The following is a 22994-nucleotide window of genomic DNA, read 5'->3' as shown; positions in this document are numbered from 1 at the left end:
TTGCTCTTAGAGTGTCAAATCTTGAAGCCCTCACTCAGAGAAACACTTGATGACTTCAGTTGGGTGCAAGTTGCCTGAGCAAGAAGAGTATAAAAATGGAGGCAGGGCCAAGAGATTTGGCTCATTTATATTGGATTTTTGGGCTGTGTGTGTGTGTGTGCGTGTTTTCACACGTTTGTGATAGGGGGAAATGCCACATTTTGATGCCAGAAGAGTTAATCTTAGACTCTACTGGACCTGAGAAGTGATGATTTTGCTTTCCTATTTCACACTATCTGTTAAGTAGAGTGGGACAAAATATTTTCACATTTTGGAATTTCAATGACAAAACTGAGTTGGAATTTCAGATTTTGATTATAAAATGGGAAACATTTTTAATGACATTTTCATGATATTTTGCCCCTCCAATTTTTGACTAATATAGAGCTGGTGGAAAACTTGCACATTGTGAATAAATTTTGACAACAAAAGAAGAAAAAATAAATTGAAAAAATAGTCACAATTTGACCCCTTCTCCCTGATTTTCCAACCAACTCTACTGTTGTGTGCTGATGTCTTGTGTGAGTGGCAGAATGGTATCTCCAGAGACTGGTGGAATGTCTTCTTCTTTACCAGGTTAGGAAATGTCTCCTTAGTGCTAAGGAGGAAGGACATCTTTGTTCACATGAGCTTTTAGTTACTTGACTAATGATAGTGTTTGGATTGATGACGGATTTTCTGTAATATATGAATGAGTGTCTAGCTTAAGCAGTGCAGTACAACTGATCTCAGTGCTGGAAGAGATGAAAACAGCTAGAGGGAGGGAGAAGGGAAAGGAATGTAGAGAAGGTGGAGGAGGAGATGGAAGAAGGGGGTGAGCTGATCATTGCCTGAAGCTCTATAATCCAGACACTCCCTCTGGGCCCTGGTAATAATATTGGCTGCTTTATACGATTACTGCTGCTTCATATTTGTAGATAGTGCTGCTGATGTGCTCCTCCCCCTCCTGAGTAGCTTGCAGTCTTGGAGGGGTAGGCCCTGACATCACATAGGGATACATGTGATAGGTCAAAGGAGAGGGAGGAAGATTTATACCCCTAAGGTTAGGGGGCTACTTGAGCTGGGTGGTACCGGTTGTGCAGGCATCTTTCACATGTATCAAAGTGATTTACCAGAATGCAGAGGATGGGCCTCCACTTGCTCACCTTCTCTTTGAAGTCAGGGAGGTGATGTGTGTGATCAAGGCAAACAGGATTCTGCAGACGGCGTCACCCACCACTGAAATGCAGCCACCTCTGGCGTGGGATGCAGCACCATGAAGAACTGGGGCGGAGAGTAGGATTTGGAGAAATGTCCTTACTACTAAATGAGCATCACTAAGAGGTAGAAACTTACATCCTGCTATACCCAGAGCGGTACCCATACCTTCAACATACCATTTTATACCATGTATTTTTACTTATGATGTGTTCAGTCAGGATATCCATGTAACAGAGTGGTGAACTGAACTTAACATGTACATGTCACTGACTCACCCTTACTATGCCCACTAGCCATCTGCCCTGTGATTAGTTCCAATATAATTTTTCTCTTTCTCAGTATAGTTGGGCTTATGGGAACTAAAATGTTAGCATTAAAATTTAATAGGCTGGAGTTTAAAAAAAAATAGCCCCAATAACTTTCTCTAACGTTTCTAACATACTTTTTACTGCCAAAGTTGAGTCCTCTGCAGAAAACATGATGGGGTGGTAGAAATGTTTTATTTGTTTTCATTTGGGATGATTTGCATAACTCACTCATGAACAGGTCTGCTCTGAAAACTCCAGTGAAAGGCAGATGTGAAATTTCTTAACAATTTTTATTAAATTATTTCCGTTTTCCAACCAGCCCTACTCCTGAGTAATGGACACAACTCATACCCCACTGCCATTTGGGTAGGAGAAGCTAGATCATGTCATCCAGCATCTCTATTTCACAAGAGGTGATCTAGATTCCCACTCTGATCACACCAAAGTTGTGAAATAGAGGTGGCTTTAAGCACAGAAAAGCCAAGCGACTGCATTTCCTGACTATTGACATTCAGAGTGCTGCTCTTTTAAATGCCTCTAAGCAGCTCAAGTCCACCCAGGGAACTCTTCGTGGCCTACATGCAAGATAGGACTGAGTAGCTGGACATTCTAGACAGGTAACGTTTTAAAAAGCTTTGCACTCTTTGGGCTCTATCCTGTGAGGTGCTTACTCACTGGACATTGTGGGTCCCAGCACCCCATGAGATCACACCCTTTGTTTGCACAGGATGTGGATCATTCTAGCAGAAGCAATGCTCAGATATTCCTCTTCCAGGGAAAGGGACATTCCCAAACCTTTAACAAATCTGCTGCTGGAGGTGGCCATGTTGGGAGCCCAAAGAAGAGTAGTAGGGCCCTCCAGCTGTTTCCAAAGTTCTGAAAGCCCAGTTTTCACTAGAACACTGCACACTGGTGCACAGATCACACTCCCCCAGGCAGACTGGTGAAATCCAATCTTTTAAAAACTCCTGCGGATACTTCCTCCTTCTGTGGCCTACAAACATGGCCCCTTCCAGCTTTCCATTTGGATTTGGAAGCTGCAGAATGTTGTTTGTCCACTAGAGGGCACATGGGCCATTTCCTCCTAAAAAATGTGAAACTGAAACATTTAAAAAGAAACATGGGCTAACAAGCAGCCTAGTGAAATGGCCCGCAAGGCATGCCAGGCGGGGTGCCAGCCTGACTCCCTTGCCCCTTCCCATCATGATAAGGGTCACAATGCATGATGGGTCACTTCCCTGGGAGGCGGGTGGAATTTTGCAAGGCTGACACAATGGAGTGTATCTATGTGCAATTATCCTCTGACCTGTTAAAGAGCTCAGCATGGCAACGCTCAACCTGGGGTTCTGATGAGATCTCAGCGCTAATCCTGAGGGTGCCAGGAAAACTCCCATTGATGTATAGCTTGATATAGTCACCTGTATTCATGTGTATCGCAGTAATACAGGTACATGTAGATATACACACACACATGCACCCTCTAGAGCTGGCAAAGTAAATTAGACTTAAATGACTCTTTGGAAACAAAATAAATCAGATAGGATAATAGTACCATCATTTTATCTCATTTGTTCCCATACAATTAGGAGTTTTACTGCCATGTTGTGACAGGTGACTGTGTTTGACCTTTGACGCTTGGTTGGCTGGCTGGTGCTCAAACTAATGAAGACCCTTAATGGATTGGCTTTTGTGAGGCTCTGAGCAGTGGGGTTAAAGAGAGAATGGTGCTGCAGACAGAGTCCAGAGAAGATCCTTCAATTAAACCTGAAGTCTATTAGCAAAGAAATATTGAGGAGGTTGAGAGTTAGCAATGATTTAACCATCAGGTCTTCTTTGTGATTCGTTAGAATTAAAAAAAAAATCGCCCTGGTTATTTATTGTTAGATGTGTGCGTGGACTACTTCCCAGTTGGGTGAGAGGGAGAAAGCAGACCCGCTGGCCTGTAGAGGCCAGGTATGAAGAGACATTGTGCCTGGGTTGGCTAGCCTCTTTGTACTCCCATCTGATCTCACGGTGGACAAGGGATTAAGGACAAATGAGGCAGTAGCGGAAGCAAATGGAGAGTGATGCTGGAAAAGATCAAACTAGATCTCTGGGATAAATAAGACTTTTAGGAGCTTAATTGTTTTTCATGATGTAAATAAATTACAATAAAAGAAGGGGAACAGACGGCTTGCGTTGAGACAGAGGGCAGCGCCGGGCGGGAGATGGGGACAAGACATGAACAGGAGAGGACAGGAGGAGTCCAGTGTGGGGCAGAAGGGGGTTTGGAGCTGTGAGGAGTGGTGTGGACTGGATATGACAAGGAGGGGCAGGAGGTCAGATCTTCATGAGATACAGGGAATCTGTAGAAACATGGGAGCATAGGCATTACTAGGATGGAGCTGACTCATGGTATCATGGTATCAGTGGCCAGTATCAGATATTTGGCAGGAAGGCGCAAGTAATTCCTCAGCGGGTAGATGTGGGATAATCTGCTCCCCATGAAGGTCTCATCCTAATCCCTAGCGATTGGTCGAGCTATGCAGCATGAGAGGTTTTATCCCTTTTTGTTAGCATTAACTCTTAGACCCCTGGATATTCTTGCTATCCCTATAAACTCCCAATCCCATTTATGAACTGGGCTAAACTCTTGGCCTCAGCGCCATCCTGTGCTAATGAGTTCCATAGCCTAGAAGTACATCCTTTGATCAAGTTTACATCTGCTGCTTTTCAGTTTCATTGGAGGTCCCCTTGCTCTGGTGTTCTGAGGCAGGTGAGACCAGCAGCTCGCTCTACTTGCAGTCAGGAGACAGAGCAGATGCAATGGGGAAAGCAGCAAGGGCACATGTTGTTCAGGGGATCTCTGCAGCAGGCAGTGTGGGTGGTACCTGGCCTCTAATGAGTCGGAAACATTAGCAGTCAGTACGTGCTGTAGTGAATACAGTGTTAGGATTTGTATTCCCACAGCAGCTAGAGGCCCTGACCCAGATCAAAGGCAAGATTTTCAAAAGTGCCCGAGTGATTTAGGAGCCTAAAATCAATTTTGAAAAATGACTTAGGAGCCTGTGTGAATGGTAGTCAATGTGACTTAGGCTCCCAAGTCACTGGGGTGCGGCTGAAGATTTGACCCCAGTGTTGGGCACTGCACAGACACAGTGCGGGATGACCCTGCCCACAGATCACAGTCTGCATAGACAAGAGGGGAAACAGACACGCAGCGAGGGGAGGGGCCTTGCCTGAGGTCACAGGCAGAGCCAGGCACAGATCCCATACCCTACCCATTAGCCCGTGCTGCTTCGTCCATGCTGTGCACAGGTTCAGAGTGCAGCTGTAGGTGTGTCTGATTCTCTTACCAGTGGCTTGTGGCGGAAAGGGCCTCCTAGGGAAAGCATTTGCTTTGGGAACAGGGCCCTAGTGAACGTGCAATTTGTTCTGTAGTTTCTTTCTCCATGTTTTGTTGCCAAGGAAGTTTTCAGAACATCCCAATTTTTGAATTTTTAAGTTCTTCTGTCCCAGATGCTTATTTCTTCGGTGATGTCATCAGAGCCCTTTACCGATGATGCCACAAATTATTGCTCTGGAAGTGACTGGGATGACAAGGACAAGGACAAGGGGTCCAATTCTGATCTCAGTGTCAATCTGGATTGACTCCACTATTGCCAATGCCTTTATACCTGTTTGAGGAGCCAGCTCTGCAGTGAACTCTGTGCAACTGCAGTTATCTGTCCACTGCAGGATCGGGGTCTTACACTGGTGGAGTTGAGAGCAGAATCTGACGGTGGATCAAACGAGAAATAAAAGATCCTAGTTTCATGTGCATTTTCTTTCTAATAAAAGCAAAGAAAGAAGACAGAAAGCCTTAAAGGGGACGTAAATCACATCCACTTTAAGGCCCCCTTTACGCTGCCAGAAAGATGTAAAGGACCCCTTAGTGTCAATGAGAATCAGACCCTAAACATCTACCACATACACAGAGTTAGCTCTGTTTGGTTTTTCCTGCATTCCACGAGGCATCAGGGGGTCTTTCCAGCCGCAGGAGTGGGCGTAGTGTCATAGAATCATAGGACTGGAAAGGACCTCGAGAGGTCGTCTAGTCCAGTCCCCTGCACTCAAGGCAGAACTAAGTATTATCTAGACCAAGGGTGGGTAAACTATTTTCAGGGGCCACATCTGACCCTCCAGACATTTTAATCCGGCCCTTGAGCTCCTGCAGGGGAGCGGGGTCTGGGGCTTACCCACACTCTGGTGCTCCAGGTGGGGAGTAGGGTCGGGGGCTTGCCCTGCTCCATGCAGATCCTGGAAGCAGCAGCATGTCCCCCCTCTGGCTCTTACGCGTATGGGCAGCCAGGAGGCTCTGCATGCTGCCCCTGCCCCAAGCGCTGCCCCTGCAGCTCCCACTGGCCGGGAACCGCAGCCAATGGGAGCTACAGGGGTGGCGCCTGCAGACAGGCAGCATGCAGAGCTGCCTGGCTGTACCTCCGCATAAGAGCCAGAGTGGGGACATGCTGCTGCTTCTGGGAGCTGCTTGAGGTAAGTGCCACCTGGAGGCTGCACCCCTGTCCCTGTGCTCCCCTGCCCCAGCCCCAGCCCCAACCCCCAGCCCCAGCTCTGATCCCCCTACTGCTCTCCAAACCCCTCGGTCCCAGCGTGGAGCACCCTTCTGCACCCCAACCCCACCTCGGAGCCCTCACCCCAACCCCCAATTTCATGAGTATTCATGGCCCACCATACAATTTCCATACCCAGATGTGACCCTTGGGCCAAAAAGTTTGCCCACCCCTGATCTAGACCATCCCTGACAGGTGTTTGTCCAACCTGCTCTTAAAAATCTCCCTAGGCAATTTATTCCAGTGCTTAACCACTCTGACAGTTAGGAAGCTTTTCCTAATGTCCAACCTAAACCACCCTTGCTGCAATTTAAGCCCATTGCTTCTTGTCCTATCCTCAGAGGTTAAGAAGAACAATTTTTCTCCCTCTGCTTGTAACCACCTTTTATGTACATGAAAACTGTTATCATGTCTCCTCTCAGTCTTCTCTTCTCCAGACTAAACAAACCCAATTTTTTCAATCTTCCCTCACAGATCATATTTTCTAGACCTTTAATCATTTTTGTTGCTCTTCTCTGGACTTTCTCTAAATTGTCCTTATCTTTCCTGAAGGTGGGGCCCAGAACTGGACACAGTACTCCAGTTGAGGCCTAATCAGCACGGAGTAAAGCAGAAGAATTACTTCTTGTGTCTTGCTTACAATACTCCTGCTAATACATCCCAGAATGGGGTTTGCTTTTTTTGCAACAGCATTACACTGTTGACTCATATTAGCTTGTGATCCACTATGACCCCCAGATCCCTTCATAGAGTCATAGAATCATAGAATCATAGAATATCAGGGTTGGAAGGGACCTCAGGAGGTCATCTAGTCCAAACCCCTGCTCAAAGCAGGACCAATCCCCAATTAAATCATCCCAGCCAGGGCTTTGTCAAGCCTGACCTTAAAAACTTCTAAGGAAGGAGATTCTACCACCTCCCTAGGCAACACATTCCAGTGTTTCACCACCCTCCTAGTGAAAAAGTTTTTCCTAATATCCAATCTAAACTTCCCCCACTGCAACTTGAGACCATTACTCCTTGTCCTGTCCTCTTCTACCACTGAGAATAGTCTAGAACCATCCTCTCTGGAACCACCTCTCAGGTAGTTGAAAGCAGCTATCAAATCCCCCCTCATTCTTCTCTTCTGCAGACTAAACAATCCCAGTTCCCTCAGCCTCTCCTCATAAGTCATGTGTTCCAGACCCCTAATCATTTTTGTTGCCCTTCGCTGGACTCTTTCCAATTTATCCACATCCTTCTTGTAGTGTGGGGCCCAAAACTGGACACAGTACTCCAGATGAGGCCTCACCAATGTCGAATAGAGGGGGACGATCACGTCCCTCGATCTGCTGGCTATGCCCCTACTTATACATCCCAAAATGCCATTGGCCTTCTTGGCAACAAGGGCACACTGCTGACTCATATCCAGCTTCTCGTCCACTGTCACCCCTAGGTCCTTTTCCGCAGAACTGCTGCCTAGCCATTCGGTCCCTAGTCTGTAGCTGTGCATTGGGTTCTTCCGTCCTAAGTGCAGGACCCTGCACTTATCCTTATTGAACCTCATCAGATTTCTTTTGGCCCAATCCTCCAATTTGTCTAGGTCCCTCTGTATCCTATCCCTGCCCTCCAGCGTGTCTACCACTCCTCCCAGTTTAGTGTCATCCCCAAATTTGCTGAGAGTGCAATCCACACCATCCTCCAGATCATTTATGAAGATATTGAACAAAACCGGCCCCAGGACCGACCCCTGGGGCACTCCACTTGACACCGGCTGCCAACTAGACATGGAGCCATTGATCACTACCCGTTGAGCCCGACAATCTAGCCAACTTTCTACCCACCTTATAGTGCATTCATCCAGCCCATACTTCTTTAACTTGCTGACACGAATACTGTGGGAGACCGTGTCAAAAGCTTTGCTAAAGTCAAGAAACAATACATCCACTTCATCCACTTTCCCTTCATCCACAGAACCAGTAATCTCATCATAGAAGGCGATTAGATTAGTCAGGCATGACCTTCCCTTGGTGAATCCATGCTGACTGTTCGTGATCACTTTCCTCTCATGTAAGTGCTTCAGGATTGATTCTTTGAGGACCTGCTCCATGATTTTTCCGGGGACTGAGGTGAGGCTGACTGGCCTGTAGTTCCCAGGATCCTCCTTCTTCCCTTTTTTAAAGATTGGCACTACATTAGCCTTTTTCCAGTCATCTGGGACTTCCCCCGTTCACCACGAGTTTTCAAAGATAATGGCCAATGGCTCTGCAATCACAGCCGCCAATTCCTTTAGCACTCTCGGATGCAACTCTTCCAGCCCCATGGACTTGTGCACGTCCAGCTTTTCTAAATAGTCCCTAACCACCTCTTTCTCCACAGAGGGCTGGCCATCTATTCCCCATGCAGTACTTTCTGCATGTACTCCTTCCTAGGCAGTCATTTCCCATTTTGTATGTGTACAACTGATTGGTCCTTCCTAAGTTGAGCCCTTTGCATTTGTCCTTATTGAATTTCATCCTATTTACTTCAGACCCATTTCTCCTGTTTGTCCAGATCATTTTGAATTTTAACCCTATCCTCCAAAGCACTTGCAACCCCTCCCAGCTTGGTATCGTCTGCAAACTTTACAAGTGTACTCTCTATGCCATTATCTAAATCACTGATGAAGATATTGAACAGAACCGGACCCAGAACCAATCCCTGTGGGACCCCACTCGTTATGCCCTTCCAGCATGACTGTGAACCACTGATAACTACTCTCTGGGAATGGTTTTCCAACCAGTTATGGACCTACCTGATAGTAGCTCCATCTAGTCAGTTTGCACTGGCTGAGGTGGGTCAGAGGGCTCAGCCCTCTTTGCCAGGACATGGTTTCTAAACATAGCTTGAGCAAGATCCCCGCCAGCCCTTCCTTTCCTAATTCATCCCTCGACATCATCTTCATCAGTGATGAGCCCAAATGGAAACCCCAGATCTACACTTGGGTGAGTGGGGAGGGCAGAGTTTGAAAGCTGGATCCAGATCCAGGGGGTCTTGGGCCAATTTGTATGGTGGGGGTGCTGAGAGCCATTGAACCAAACTGTAATCCCTGGATATAATGGAAACCACTTGAAGCCAGGGGGTGCGGCAGCACCCCCAGCACTGCTAGTTCCAGCACCTGTGTCTGGATCTGGGGATGAATTTTATGCCTTCAAACTTTCTTTCTTTCTTTCTTTCTTTCTTTCTTTCTTTCTTTCTTTCTTTCTTTCTTTCTTTCTTTCTTTCTTTCTTTCTTTCTTTCTTTCTTTCTTTCTTTCTTTCTTTCACTTCCTCCCACAGAGCAATCTCTCTCTCTCTCTCTTTCAAATACACCCTTCCCTCTCCACCCCCCTTTGTCTCCCCCCACTTTGGGGATAATTTAACATGTTACACACTAACTTTCCAGTAATGGCACTCCGGCTTTTTGAAATTCTGCTTCCCTGTTTTATGGCTGGGCCTCTAATGGTTATCTTGCAGCCCTGCCTCTGGCGATCATGTAGGGAATAAATAGAAGCTGACACAGTAATTTACTTAAATCTTCTCCACTCTTTTGCAGCATTTTCCTCCAGAGGATACCCCCGAAACAACAATGATTTGAAATGTCATGCGTTCCTGCCCCTAGGCTACCAACAAATGAACATTAAATCTATTAACAACAAAAAAAATTAAATGTTTACTTTTCCGCGAAGGTAGGGAGACGCTGGCAAAGGGAAGGTTGCCTCCAATAAATTTCTTCTCAGTAATAAAGAGGTGTAGTTAATGTTCTCTCTAAGCAGAGATGGCTCTCAGCCCACATCTGAGGAGTATGGGGATAAGCTGCTGGAGAATCTTGCTAGGGCACCACTTACTGCCTTGATTTTCTGGGCTGGGGAGCTCCATTTTAGGTCAGCATTTGTGCATATTACCGAGATGTTAAATCAGCCTGGAGTCATTATGAGTGGGGCATTCCCAGGTGTCCATCTGTCAAGGAGCTCATGCAGTTGTATCTGGGCATCAATGGTTTTATTCTTGCAATGCCCGCAATGGAGGTGGTGCATATTATCCCCATTTTACAGTTGGGGAAACTGAGGCACAGGGCAGCTTAAGCAACTTGCCCAAAGTAAAGGCAGGAAATCTGGTTAAGACAGAAGTCATAAGAACATAAGAAGGGCCATACTAGGTCGGACCAAAGGTCCATCTAGCCCAGTATCCTGTCTTCCGACAGTGGCCCACGCCAGGTGCCCCAGAGGGAATGAACAGAGCACGCAATCATCAAGTGAGCCATCCCCTGTCATCCACTCCCAGCTTCTGGCATTCAGAGGCTAGGGATCCCCAGAGCATGGTGTTGCATACCTGACCATCCTGCCTAATAGCCATTGATGGACCTAACCTCCATGACCTTATACAGTTCTTTTTTTGGAATCCTGTTATAATTTGGGTCTTCATAACATCCCCTGGCAATGAGTTCCATAGGTTGACTGTGTGTTGGGTGAAGAAGTACTTCCTTTAGTTTGTTTTAAACCTGCAACCTATTAATTTCATTGAGTGACCCCTAGTTCTTGTGTTATGAGGAGTAAATAACATTTCCTTATTCACTTTCTCCATAGCAGTCAAGATTTTATAGACCTCTCTCATATCCCCTCTTAGTCGTCTCTTTTCCAAGCTGAAAAGTCCCAGTCTTATTAATCTCTCCTCACTTGGAAGCTGTTCTATACCCCTAATCATTTTTGTTACCCTTTTCTGTACCTTTTCCAATTCTAATATATCTTTTTTTAGATGGGGTGACCAGATCTGCACGCAGCATTCAAGATGTGGGTGTACAATGGATTTACATAGTGGCATTATGATATTTCCTGTCTTATTATCATCCTTTTCCCAATGGTTCCTATCATTCTGTTCGCTTTTTTGCCTGCTGCTTCACATTGAGCAGATGTTTTCAGAGAACTATCCACAATGACTCCAAGATCTCTTTCTTGAGTGGTAACAGCTAATTTAGACCCCATCATTTTATATGTAGAGTTTGGATTATGTTTTCCAATGTGCATTACTTTGCATTTATCAACATTGAATTTCATCTGCTATTCTGTTGCCCAACTGCCCAGTTTTGTGAGATCTCTTTGCAGTCTGCTTTGGACTTAACTATCTCGAGTAATATTGTATTGTCTGAAAATTTTACCACCTCACGGTTTACCCCTTTTTCCAGATCACTTATCAATAAGTTGAACAGCACTGGTTCCAGTATAGGTCCTCAGGGGACATCACTATTTAGATCTCTCCATTCTGAAAACTGAACATTTATTTCTACCCTTTGTTTCCTCTGTTTTAACCAGTTACTGATCCATGAGAGGATCTTCCCTCTTATTCCATGATTGTTTAGTTTGCTTAAGAGCTTTTGATGAGGGACCTTGTCAAAGGCTTTCTGAAAGTCCAAGTACACAGTATCAACTGGATCACCATTGTCAACAGGTTTGTTGACTCCCTCAAAGAATTGTAATAGATTGGTGAGGCATGATTTTCCCTTACAAAAGCTGTGTTGACTCTTCCCCAAAATATCATGTTTATCTATGTGTCTGATAATTCTGTTCTTCACTATAGTTTCAGCCAATTAGCCTGCTACTGAAGTTTGGCAGGTAATGCCTGTAATAGCCAGGGTTGTCTTTGGAGTCTTTTAAAAAAATGGGTACCACATTATCTATCCACCAGTCATCTGGCATAGCAGCTGATTTAAGTGATAGGTTTCATACCACATGTACTAGTTCTGCAATTTCATATTTAAGTTCCTTCAGAACTCTTGGGTGAACATCATCTGGTAGAACCCAGGTCTGCATACCAGTCCACTCTACATATTATGGCCTTGCTAGGGACCTAGAGCAATAGTTGACTAGGCCCCTCTAAGTCCCTTGCAAGGCTCTCACAGAGCTTGGGGTGGAACAACATAAATCATTCTAATTAGAGGTGGGCTGAAATTGCCCCCCCCGCCCCGATCTTGTGCTTGATAGAGGTGGGGAGGAGGTATAGTTTGAGGGCTTCTTCCCAAGGGCTCATCCTTTGGTGCTGAGGCAGACAGACCACTGGTGAGAGAGGAGTTCAGTGATTAAGGCACTGGCTTGACCCTTGGGACAAACCTGGCTCTTTCACCAACCTGCTGTGTGACCCTGAGATAATACCCCCAAACCAAAGGTGTCACATCCTTGGGTCACCATGTTCTGAAACCTCAAAGTGCCCTCCATATTTAGGGCTGAGGTCCTGGCACTTCTGCCATTGCTTCTATAGAGTAACACTGGAGAAACCTTTGAAGGGTCTGAGTTGAGGTCCTCAAACACACTGGAGGAGTTAGGTGCTCATGTGACCCTCTTGGATCTGCGGAGCTGTTCTGGCAATCTGATGGGATCAAGATTGGTAGCACTTCCACTTCTGGTTATGGTGTAAATAGCTCCAAATCAGCCCCTCACACTGTTCTCCAGCCCTCTCAATCCTGCTCCTAGATGGGAAGAAGAAGGGAAATTATCTGAATATTTCAGAGCCTTAAATAAGAGATGGGTCCAAAGCAAATCCTCAGGCTCAGCTACCCTGCAGCATGGGTGTTCTTTGAAATCAGAATGCAGACCCCCCCCATTTTTGCATATAGCTCCTGGAAAGAGCAGCTTTGGAATCTTTTCAACTGAAAACAAATTTCACAGCAAATATGAGGTTTCATCAACTTTGACATTTTTGTGGCAAAACGTTGATATAGACAGCATTTCTGAGGGTTTTTTTTACAGAAACATTGAAAACAAAACATTTAGTTTTGAACAGAAAATGTCAGAAATGTTTGTTTCGACATTTCTGAATTGGAATATTTTTCTGAACATTTTGTGCCACAGTATTTTGACTTTTCCATCCTGTTTCGGGATGAAAACAAATGTCTGAATATCAGGATTTCCTGCAAGATGGAAATTCTCTTCTCTGAGCAGCTCTGCTCCTATCTCTAGAATGGACTGAGCCCATACCACAGATCCTAATGCCCATGAATTTGGGAGTTGTTCAAAATCTAGATCCAGTTTATGCAACCCTGAAATAACAGCCCCTAGCTCTTATCTAGCACTTTTCATCCGTAGATCTCAATGGGCTGTACAAAGGAGGTCAGAAGCTGGGCTGGGAGTCAGGAGACTGGGATTTGTGCCCAGCTCTGCCTCTCCACATGACCTTGGGCAAGTTACACCATCTCTGTACCTCTGTTTTCCCTCCCACCCATTGCCTATATTGTCTTTGAGTGCTTTGGGGCAGGGACTGTCTCTTACTCTGTGTTTGTACAGTGCCTAGCACAATAGGATCTTGGATAGGACTAGCAATTGCTAATATGATGCATATTAATAATATTTCACCTTTCATATGAGAATCTCAGCCGAGCAGCCTAACAGTATTCCTAGCAGGGAAAGAGTTCCCTGTTTTACAGGTGGGGAAACTGAGGCACAGAGCAGTTAAGCAACTTATCCAAGGTCATCCAGCAGGGCAGTGGCAGAGGCTGGAAGAAGTTCCATCTCCTCTCAGTCCTGTGCCTTAGGCACAAGACCACCCTCTCCATCTGCATGCTCACACTATCAAGCTTGTTGTCACTTGAAAAATGAAAGCACTCACCATCCTTGGATTCAGCACTGGAATCTCCTGGTGTGTTTAAGAATTGCCCCCATATGAGTTAGAATTCACAGCTGTGTCTGGACCCAGTTCACGAGACCTTCTGCCTTGGCCATGAAGACTTACACCATTTTTGGTAACACCACAGTCAATGAAGGTTTGGCTGTGACAGCTGTGGATAGGGAGGGGCTTTAGACTATGACATTATGGCTTTAGCTTTGTGATTTCCTGTGATCTTCAGGACTGGGAGATGAACCTCTGGAGATAAAGAACCCAAGGACCTGGGAGCCAGTGAAAAATCTCTCTTCTTTTCAACACATTTCAGACAAGCCTTGAGATTGGAAGAGAAGCATGTTCAAGAGAGTGGTGGAAGCCAACCCTGTGCCAGGGCAATCCTGCTGGCACCAAGTGGTTAGAGGACTCCGATCCACTGCCCACCTCCACGTGTCATTGACCCAGCCTTCCAGCCTGTTCCCTTAAGCAAATGGGTCCAGACTGATGTTTGTCATTCTTGTTCGTTGTCATGGCATGGAAACATCTCATGAGATAGCACCCCACTTCCCAGTGCCAGTTCTGCCTTATCAGCCAGCCATTGAAGGAAAGACCCTGTGAGTCTCCTTCATGCTTGGTCAATGAAACTGCACAGGGCAATGCCTCACTGCTACCCTTTGGGGCCAGTGAGTGCAGGGTCAAGACTGATCCTTGCTCCTTCCCCCCCTTGTGGGTCACAGCAGGTGAGTTGAATTAATCAGGCAGGTTCCTCTGCACAGAGACCATCTTGCTTTCAGTACCAAACCAGGGTGAAAAGGCATTTCTGGGCAGGCATCTGTTGGGATAGGGCACTCAGGCAGAAATCTCCTGGCCTGGGAGATTATCCACACAGGTATCTTCTGGCACTCACGGGGCTAATCTTTAGGGCTAGGGCACTCATAATAGCAAGTCTTGGGCCAGGTCTTTGGGGTATTGCTGGCCCCGTGGCATTTCATTTACTGCCTCCTCGGATCCTTCAGAAAACACCTGGGGAATGTCTTCTAACAGTGGGCCAGTCTGGCCTGCCCTAGCTCATGCTGATGAGTACCTTATGCCGCAAATAACCCACTGAAATCAGTGGGAGTGTTGGCACAATAAGGAGCAACCCAGCACGAGTCAGGAGATCAGGATTTAACCCAGTGTAAATAACTGGTGTTGGCTATTCTCACATCTGCTGTAGGTTCTCAGTCTTCCTCTAAGGGAGTGATCCAAGTCTTGTGCCACCCTGAGTCTGGGAGAAGGACCCTGCCTTCTACTCCACAGCACACGGGCTCACTGTATCTTTCTCAAAGCAATTGAGAAAGTATGCTTGATGGAAAGGATTGTGCTTCTTCCCTGCCCCAGAACCAGTCGGGTAGCTGATGACGAACAATCTGTGAAGAGCAAGTCAGACATGTTACATCGGACACGTGATCTAAGAGCATCACGACACATGCACTTCATACAGGAAACGGCAGAGTGTGTAATATACAGTGCATGGATAGCAATGGGTCTTATTAAGTACTTCCTACGAGTGTACAATAGACCCAAGAATAGACTGTTATACCATAGGCAGAGTTCATCTTATCCACGTAAGTCATTGATTGAAAAGGGAATAGGTCTCACCTGATACTAAAAAAAAATAACGTTCACACTTTCTTCTATATGAACAAGGGATCATGGCCTAATCTAATGGGGTAGATCCGCAACAGGTGTAAATGAATGTAACTCCATTGAAATCGATTAACACTAACTGAGGATCTAGCCCTGGCTGTCTGTTTCTTGTTCTAAACTACACTCCTGCATACTCCAGCATCACCCCTTTGTAACTAAAATAGCTTGAAATCGAGGGCAATGCAAACAAACTGAATTTGCACTGAAAGTGACCACTTTTGCTGCAGTAAACCTCTTATGGTGTCTCTTCTTTTGTCAGTTTGCTGGGCCTAAGTCTGATCCCATTTCCTGATTTGCACCCCTGGGACTGAGAGGAAAAGCAGCATTCAGCTTTCTTTAGCTTTGTGTCACATTTTCTCGCTTTCTCAATTCCGGATAATGCCGGATCCCTTTATAGAGCCCCTCCTCACTCTTTCAAGTGAAAAGATGACTCCTGCGCTCCCCATCAAAGTTAAAGGAAGTCTTTAGAGGGGAAGGCTCAGCATGCTGGGGTTGTTGAGCCTGTGTTTAATCTTGTTGCCAGTTCCTGTGTCCTTCTGTTGCTTCCCTGCCAGTTTCTTTGTTGCTTAGTTTCTCATTTCCTTTTTGTGTGTGTGTGCAGCAGGTTGCCAGGCTGGCTGGAATGCAACTGAAGTCATCTTCAGGAGACATGTGTTTCGGGCCTCTGTCCCGGGTTCTACATGACCTGCCTCACCCCTCCGCTTAGCCACCCCGGAGCAGGCCCGACTCCAGCGTACAGCCGAGGAGCAGTTGACAGGAAGCGAAAGGACAAAGTATATGACTCTCTACTGCTGGCAACTCGTGCTGGGTTACCATGTAAAACACTGAGCAGGGTGTGGAGGAGCACAGGGTCAGAAAGAAGGAGATGGTGTAAAAGCCTTCCTGGCCCTCAGGTCACTGCTGAAAATCCTGATTCGGGTAGGCGGGAGGGGGAGAAGAACAATTTCGGAATTGAGGTGGGGGGTGGGGAGATCCAAATGGACGCAGGTCCATTGACTTCAATGCCATACTGAGTCTTCTGGTCATAGGTGACCTCAATGGAGCTCCGCTGATTTACCCCAGCTAAGACCTGGCCCTTTGGTTCAGACTGTTTTAGAAAATAATGCTGCTTTGTCAGATTATTGCTTGGCTGAGCAAGGCTCGAAAGGGCTGGAGCGCGGCCTAGACTGAGCTCCAGGGGAGCGGCACAGGGCATTTTGACAGTTTTCTTTCCTCCAAATTGTTGTCGAATCAAGGGTTTTTTTGAGGCTGGCCCTTTTCCACCCGCAAGTTTCAGTTTTGACGAATTAGGATTTTCTGATGAAAAATGTTTCATTGTAAAATTCCCACCCTGCTGTAGTTGTGACAATGCCTTTCTAACCCTGCTTTCCACAGGGTAACACCCCAGGGGCTGGGACAGTGACCGGGTGGCCGATCCCAAGCATTCAAAAATCATGAGGCAGGCCCCCAAAATCGAGAGTGGCTTAAAAAACATGAGATCTTTAAAAAAATACATTTTGGGTTCTTGTTTATCTGCTGTCTGGTTTCTGAGCCTGTAGGGTCACATTTTTATGCTTTACTCTGCAACTGAGAGTACTAGATATTTCTTCTCTTAAGAAGAAACAGTGAGGTTCTCACCCGATCCCATGACTCCAGGAGCTGGGTCTTCAAGAAAACCACTCAAAATCATAATAATCATGATAAAATTGTGAGAGTTGGCAATACTGCAATGAGGAAACCACATAAAGCTTCCAAACAGGAGAAAAGGGATTCAGAGCCAGGAAAAGGCTAAATGCCAGAATGAATCCCCCCTGCGCACAATGTCTCATACATAGACATACACAGGCCATATTCAAGGGCCTGGTGAGGTTACATCTTTCATTCTTTTTCCAGTCTCTCCTCCAGGTCACCTTTGCTATGATGCACACAGAAAACTGCAAGCTACTAGGAAGGTGGCGCATTGCGATCACTGCCCCTGATCGGCTAATGAAACCATGCACCTTATGACATTTGTTATGGTCTCCCATGCGCTCTCCCACCCTGCTAGTTGCTTTATCCACCTGCTGCATATTTCAGACTGTCATTGATCACATGCCTGTACGGCATCTAGCTCTGTGGGGCCCAGTCTGGCTGTGATCTTTGGGAACTACTGCCTACATGTTAAAAAACAGTGATATTGTAGTAGCTGTGTTGGTCCCAGATCTGAGAGACAAGGTGGGTGAGGTAATATCTTTTACTGGACCAATTTCTGCTGGTGGAAGACACAAGATTTTGAGCTACTCAGAGCTATTCAGAGGTCTGAGCTTGTCTCCCTCACCAGCAGAAGCTGATCCTCACCCTCCTTGTCTCTCAGATAATAATGGTAGTAATGTGGGCAGCAGTGGGGCCTAGTGGATAGTGCACTGGATGGGGAGTCAGGAGAGCTGGGGTCTATTCCTAGCTTCAACTCTGATTTATAGTATAATCTTTGCCAAGATACTCCACCCGTCTCTGTTTTTCCACCCACACTTTTCCTGTCTAGTCTGGGTAGTATTATTTTTATTTTTATTACCATAGTGAAGACTCTTGTTTATCTCCTGGATGGAAAAACAGATGAATGCCTATGTTGGAACTATTATTGGAGAGAAGCTGATGTTGGAAATCAATGGATGCAAATTTATGTATTTTGGTCATATTAGGTGCAAAGATGGAAATTACCTTGAGAAAATTATTCTGGAAGGAATGGTGGCGGGTCATGGCAGTGGGGCATGGTTGATGGGTGTGTGCTGGAAGGTTAGCTGCTGAGTGCTTAAAATTAGTGAGGGACTGGGGGAATCCTGTAGAAATTTCTGCTAGGATGTCGCCGATATTCAGACATGAACTGGATTAGCTTCAAATGTCAGTAAAGATCCTTCCTTATTGTATATATATCTAAGGGCACAGTCCTTCCTTGCCCAAACCTGGGTCCAATTCATAACAAGCATAGGACCCCAAACAAATATAATACAATGATTATATATTAAATCCACATGCAACTTGTCCCCTGGGAAGAGGCAAAGAGAAGTGGAAAGAACCACATATGGCAGATGTTGGTCACGTCACTGAATGCACGCCTGGAAGATGCTCAGACACCATCGCGGTTGGTGCGGTAAAAGTGCTTCAGTAGAACTGACTCAAACTCAGACATCAAAGTTGTTTGAGGGTATAGGCTGGGGCCTGTCCTTTGCAATGATGTTCTCTGCAGCTGCAATTGCAGAGACTTTGCTCAAGGAAACCAAGCAAAGTATATTGCATGTCTGCCTACATGCTTGAACGTGATGGAGCCCTTCCACTGATTTCAACAGGCTCTGGGTCAGCTCCTATGTTTGGAGCAGGAAGGCAGGCATGGGCACTCATTTGTCTGTGGGCACTAGGAGGGAAGTGGGTGCAGTCTGAGGGTCTGTGGGGGCAGCAGTAGCTCAGTGGTGCAGTGGAAGTTCTGGTCAGTTAGTTACTCTGTGATCATGGGGACAGTGGAAAGTTTTGGGGCTAGGTGGTCTCCCAGCCACGAGCCTGTACTATTGCTAATGTCTGTAAAAATGCAACCCAGCTTTGTTAAGTGAATGGTTATGTTGCTACTGTCTTTCTATTCCATCTATGCAGGCCCATGGGGTAACAGAGGGGTTTTCACAGTATCTATCAGGCAGTAATTCTTGTATCAGCACATATAAAAATAATAAGAACATGAGAACGGCCATACTGGGTCAGACTAATGGGCCATCTAGCCCAGTATCCTGTCATCCAACAATGGCCAATGCCAGGTGCCCCAGAGGGAACGAACAGAACAGGCGATCATCAAGTGATCCATCCTCTGTTGTCCACGCCCAGCTTCCGGCAATCATGGGCTAGTGACACCCAGAGCATGGGGTTGCATCCCTGACCATCTTGGCTAATAGCCATTGATGGACTTAGCCTCCATGAATTCAGCTCATTCTTTTTTGAACCCTGTTATAGTTTTGGCCTTCACAACATCCCCTGGTAAAGAGTTCCACCGGTTGACTGTGTGTTCTGTGAAGAATTACTTTCTTTTGTTTGTTTTAAACCTGCAGCCTATTAATTTCATTGAGTGACCCCTAGTTCTTGTGTTATATGAAAGTGCCTTATTCACTTTCTCCACACCAGTCAAGATTTTATAGACCTCTCTCATATCCCCTCTTAGTCGTCTCTTTTCCAAGCTGAAAAGTCCCAGTTGTTTTACTCTCTCTTTATTTGGAAGCTGTTCCATACCCCTAATAATTTTTGCTGCCCTTCTCTGTACCTTATCCAGTTTTAATATATCTTTTTTGAGATGGGGCAACCAGATCTACGTGCAGCATTCAAGGTGTGAGCGTACCATGGATTTATATAGTGCCATTATATTTCCTGTCTTCTTATCTATCCCATTCCTAATGGTTCCTAGCACTGTTAGCTTTTTTGACTGCTGCTGCACATTGAGTGGATGTTTTCAGAGAACTATCCACAATGACTCCACGATCTATTTCTTGAACGGTAACAGCTAATTTAGATTTCATCATTTTGTAGGCATAGTGTGACAGGATCAGGCCAGATGGCTACAAAAGAGTGGTCGAAGGTAGATACATAAGTTCCAGGTTAAGCAGATCCCGTTTCCCTGGGTAAAATAACAGGGACTATTCCAGAACACTCAGGAATTTTCTAGAACTAATTAAGGCAGGCAGGCTAATTAGGACACCTGTAGCCAATTGGGAAGCTGCTAGAATTAATTAAGGCTAGGACACCTGCTTTTAAAAGGCTCTCACTCCAGTTAGTGAGCTGTGTGTGTAAGGAGCTGGGAGTGAGAGGATGTGCTGCTGGAGGACTAAGGAGTACAAGTGTTAACAGACATCAGGAGGAAGACCCTGTGGTGAGGACAAAGAAGGTGTTGGGAGGAGGCCATGGGGAAATAGCCCAGGGAATTGTAGCTGTCATGCAGCTGTTCCAGAAGGCACTCTAGACAGCTGCAGTCCACAGGGCCCTGTGCTGGAACCTGGGGTAGGGGGTGGGCCTGGGTTCCCCCCAAACCTCCCAACTCCTGACCCAACACAGGAGGTTCCACCAGAGGGGAAGATCTCTGAGCTGTTCCCCGACCCACATGGTGGATCAGCAGAAACTGCGGGGATTGTTCTTACTCTTTTTTCCCCATGCTGGCCAGTGATGAGGTTATCTGAGTGAATGGCAGATTTGAGCCATGAAAGTGGCCAAACTGAGGGCAACTGTGCATCTCTGAGGTGAGCAAAATCCGCCAATAAGCGCAGGACCCACCAAGGTAGAGGAGGAACTTTATCACAATAGTTGGTATTATGTTTTCCAATGTGCATTACTTTGCATTTATCAACACTGAATTTCATTTGCTATTTTGTTGCCCAAACAGTTTTGTGAGATCCTTTATAACTCTGTGCAGTCTGCTTTGGACTTAATTATCTTGAGTAATTTTGTACCATCTGCAAATTTTTACTGTTTACCCCTTTTTCCAGATCATTTATTTATTCCAGATCCACTATTTTCCTCTCTCCATTCTGAAAACCAATAATTTATTCCTATCCTGTGATTCCTATCTTTTTATCAGTTAATGATCCACAAGAGGGCCTTGCCTCTTATTCCATGATGGTTTATTTTGCTTAAGAGCATTTGATGAGGGACCTTGTCAAAGGCTTTCTGAAAGTCCAAGTGCACTAAGTCCTCTGAATCACCCTTGTCCACATGTTTGTTGACCTCCTCAAAGAATTCTAATAGATTGGTGAGGCATGATTTCCCTTTACAAAAGCAGAGCCTTTCAGTTTGTTGATCCACAGACTCCAGTACTCCTGCAGAAAGTCCAGTAGTTGTACCTCACTTCTAAGAAAAGATTGACTAATGACTGGGAGACACAACCCCAGGGAAAGGTCATGGAACCTTCTGGTTGAACTGATACAATGCATCACAAGAGTCATAGAATCATAGAATATCAGGGTTGGAAGGGACCTCAGGAGGTCATCTAGTCCAAGCCCCTGCTCAAAAGCAGGACCCATCCCCAATTAAATCATCCCAGCCAGGGCTTTGTCAAGCCTGACCTTAAAAACTTCTAAGGAAGGAGATTCCACCACCTCCCTAGGTAACGCATTCCAGTGTTTCACCACCCTCCTAGTGAAAAAGTTTTTCCTAATATCCAACCTAAACCTCCCCCACTGCAACTTGAGACCATTACTCCTTGTCCTGTCCTCTTCTACCACTGAGAATAGTCTAGAACCATCCTCTCTGGAACCACCTCTCAGGTAGTTGAAAGCAGCTATCAAATCCCCCCTCATTCTTCTCTTCTGCAGACTAAACAATCCCAGTTCCCTCAGCCTCTCCTCATAAGTCATGTGTTCCAGACCCCTAATCATTTTTGTTGCCCTTCGCTGGACTCTTTCCAATTTATCCACATCCTTCTTGTAGTGTGGGGCCCAAAACTGGACACAGTACACCAGATGAGGCCTCACCAATGTCCCTCGATCTGCTGGCTATGCCCCTACTTATACATCCCAAAATGCCATTGGCCTTCTTGGCAACAAGGGCACACTGCTGACTCATATCTATCTTCTCGTCCACTGTCACCCCTAGGTCTTTTTCCGCAGAACTGCTGCCTAGCCATTTGGTCCCTAGTCTGTAGCTGTGCATTGGGTTCTTCCGTCCTAAGTGCAGGACCCTGCACTTATCCTTATTGAACCTCATCAGATTTCTTTTGGCCCAATCCTCCAATTTGTCCAGGTCCCTCTGTATCCTATCCCTTCCCTCCAGTGTATCTACCACTCCTCCCAGTTTAGTATCATCCCCAAATTTGCTGAGAGTGCAGTCCACACCATCCTCCAGATCATTTATGAAGATATTGAACAAAACCGGCCCCAGGACCAACCCCTGGGGCACTCCACCTGACACCGGCTGCCAACTAGACATGGAGCCATTGATCACTACCCGTTGAGCCCAACAATCTAGCCAACTTTCTACCCACCTTATAGTGCATTCATCCAGCCTGTACTTCTTCACGTGATCATGATGTATCATGGGAGATGTACTCCAGCTGAGCAGACCATTCCATAGTGGAGAACGGGGGCATCAGGGACCTGAACAAATACTCCCATGAGGCACCTGGCTGGTGTGTCTTGCTCACTTGCTCAGGTTTACACCAATGACAAGATTTGGGGTTGGGAAGGAATTGGCAGGAAGCTTGGGGCTTTTCCCCTATAGCATGGGGCATGGATGGCTTGGCAGGATCATCTGGACTTAACTCATCTAATTGATGCCGTGCCATTGCAATGGCCTTGGTGCACCCCAGTCTCTCCTGTTCATTGCCTGGGGCATACACGTTTTTAGTCTTCTGAGGACTGAAATGCTTTAGTTTAACTGAAGTCACTGGGCTCAACATGGGGGAATTTGGGTGAAATTTAATGGCCTCTGATATGCAAGCAGACTAGATGATCTAATGGTCTCTTCTGGCATTAAACTCTGAAACTATGAAATGTTAGCAGCTCATTGGGACACCAATTAATGCTGACTGAAGCTGAAACCAAAATATTTTGATTTGCTTCAACAACCCAGAATGACACATATCTATTCAAGAATGTCAGAAAGTTTT

Source organism: Lepidochelys kempii, chromosome 7, assembly GCF_965140265.1.
Source record: "Lepidochelys kempii isolate rLepKem1 chromosome 7, rLepKem1.hap2, whole genome shotgun sequence".
Lineage (NCBI taxonomy): Eukaryota > Metazoa > Chordata > Testudines > Cheloniidae > Lepidochelys > Lepidochelys kempii.
Note: the sequence above shows the minus strand (reverse complement) of the source record.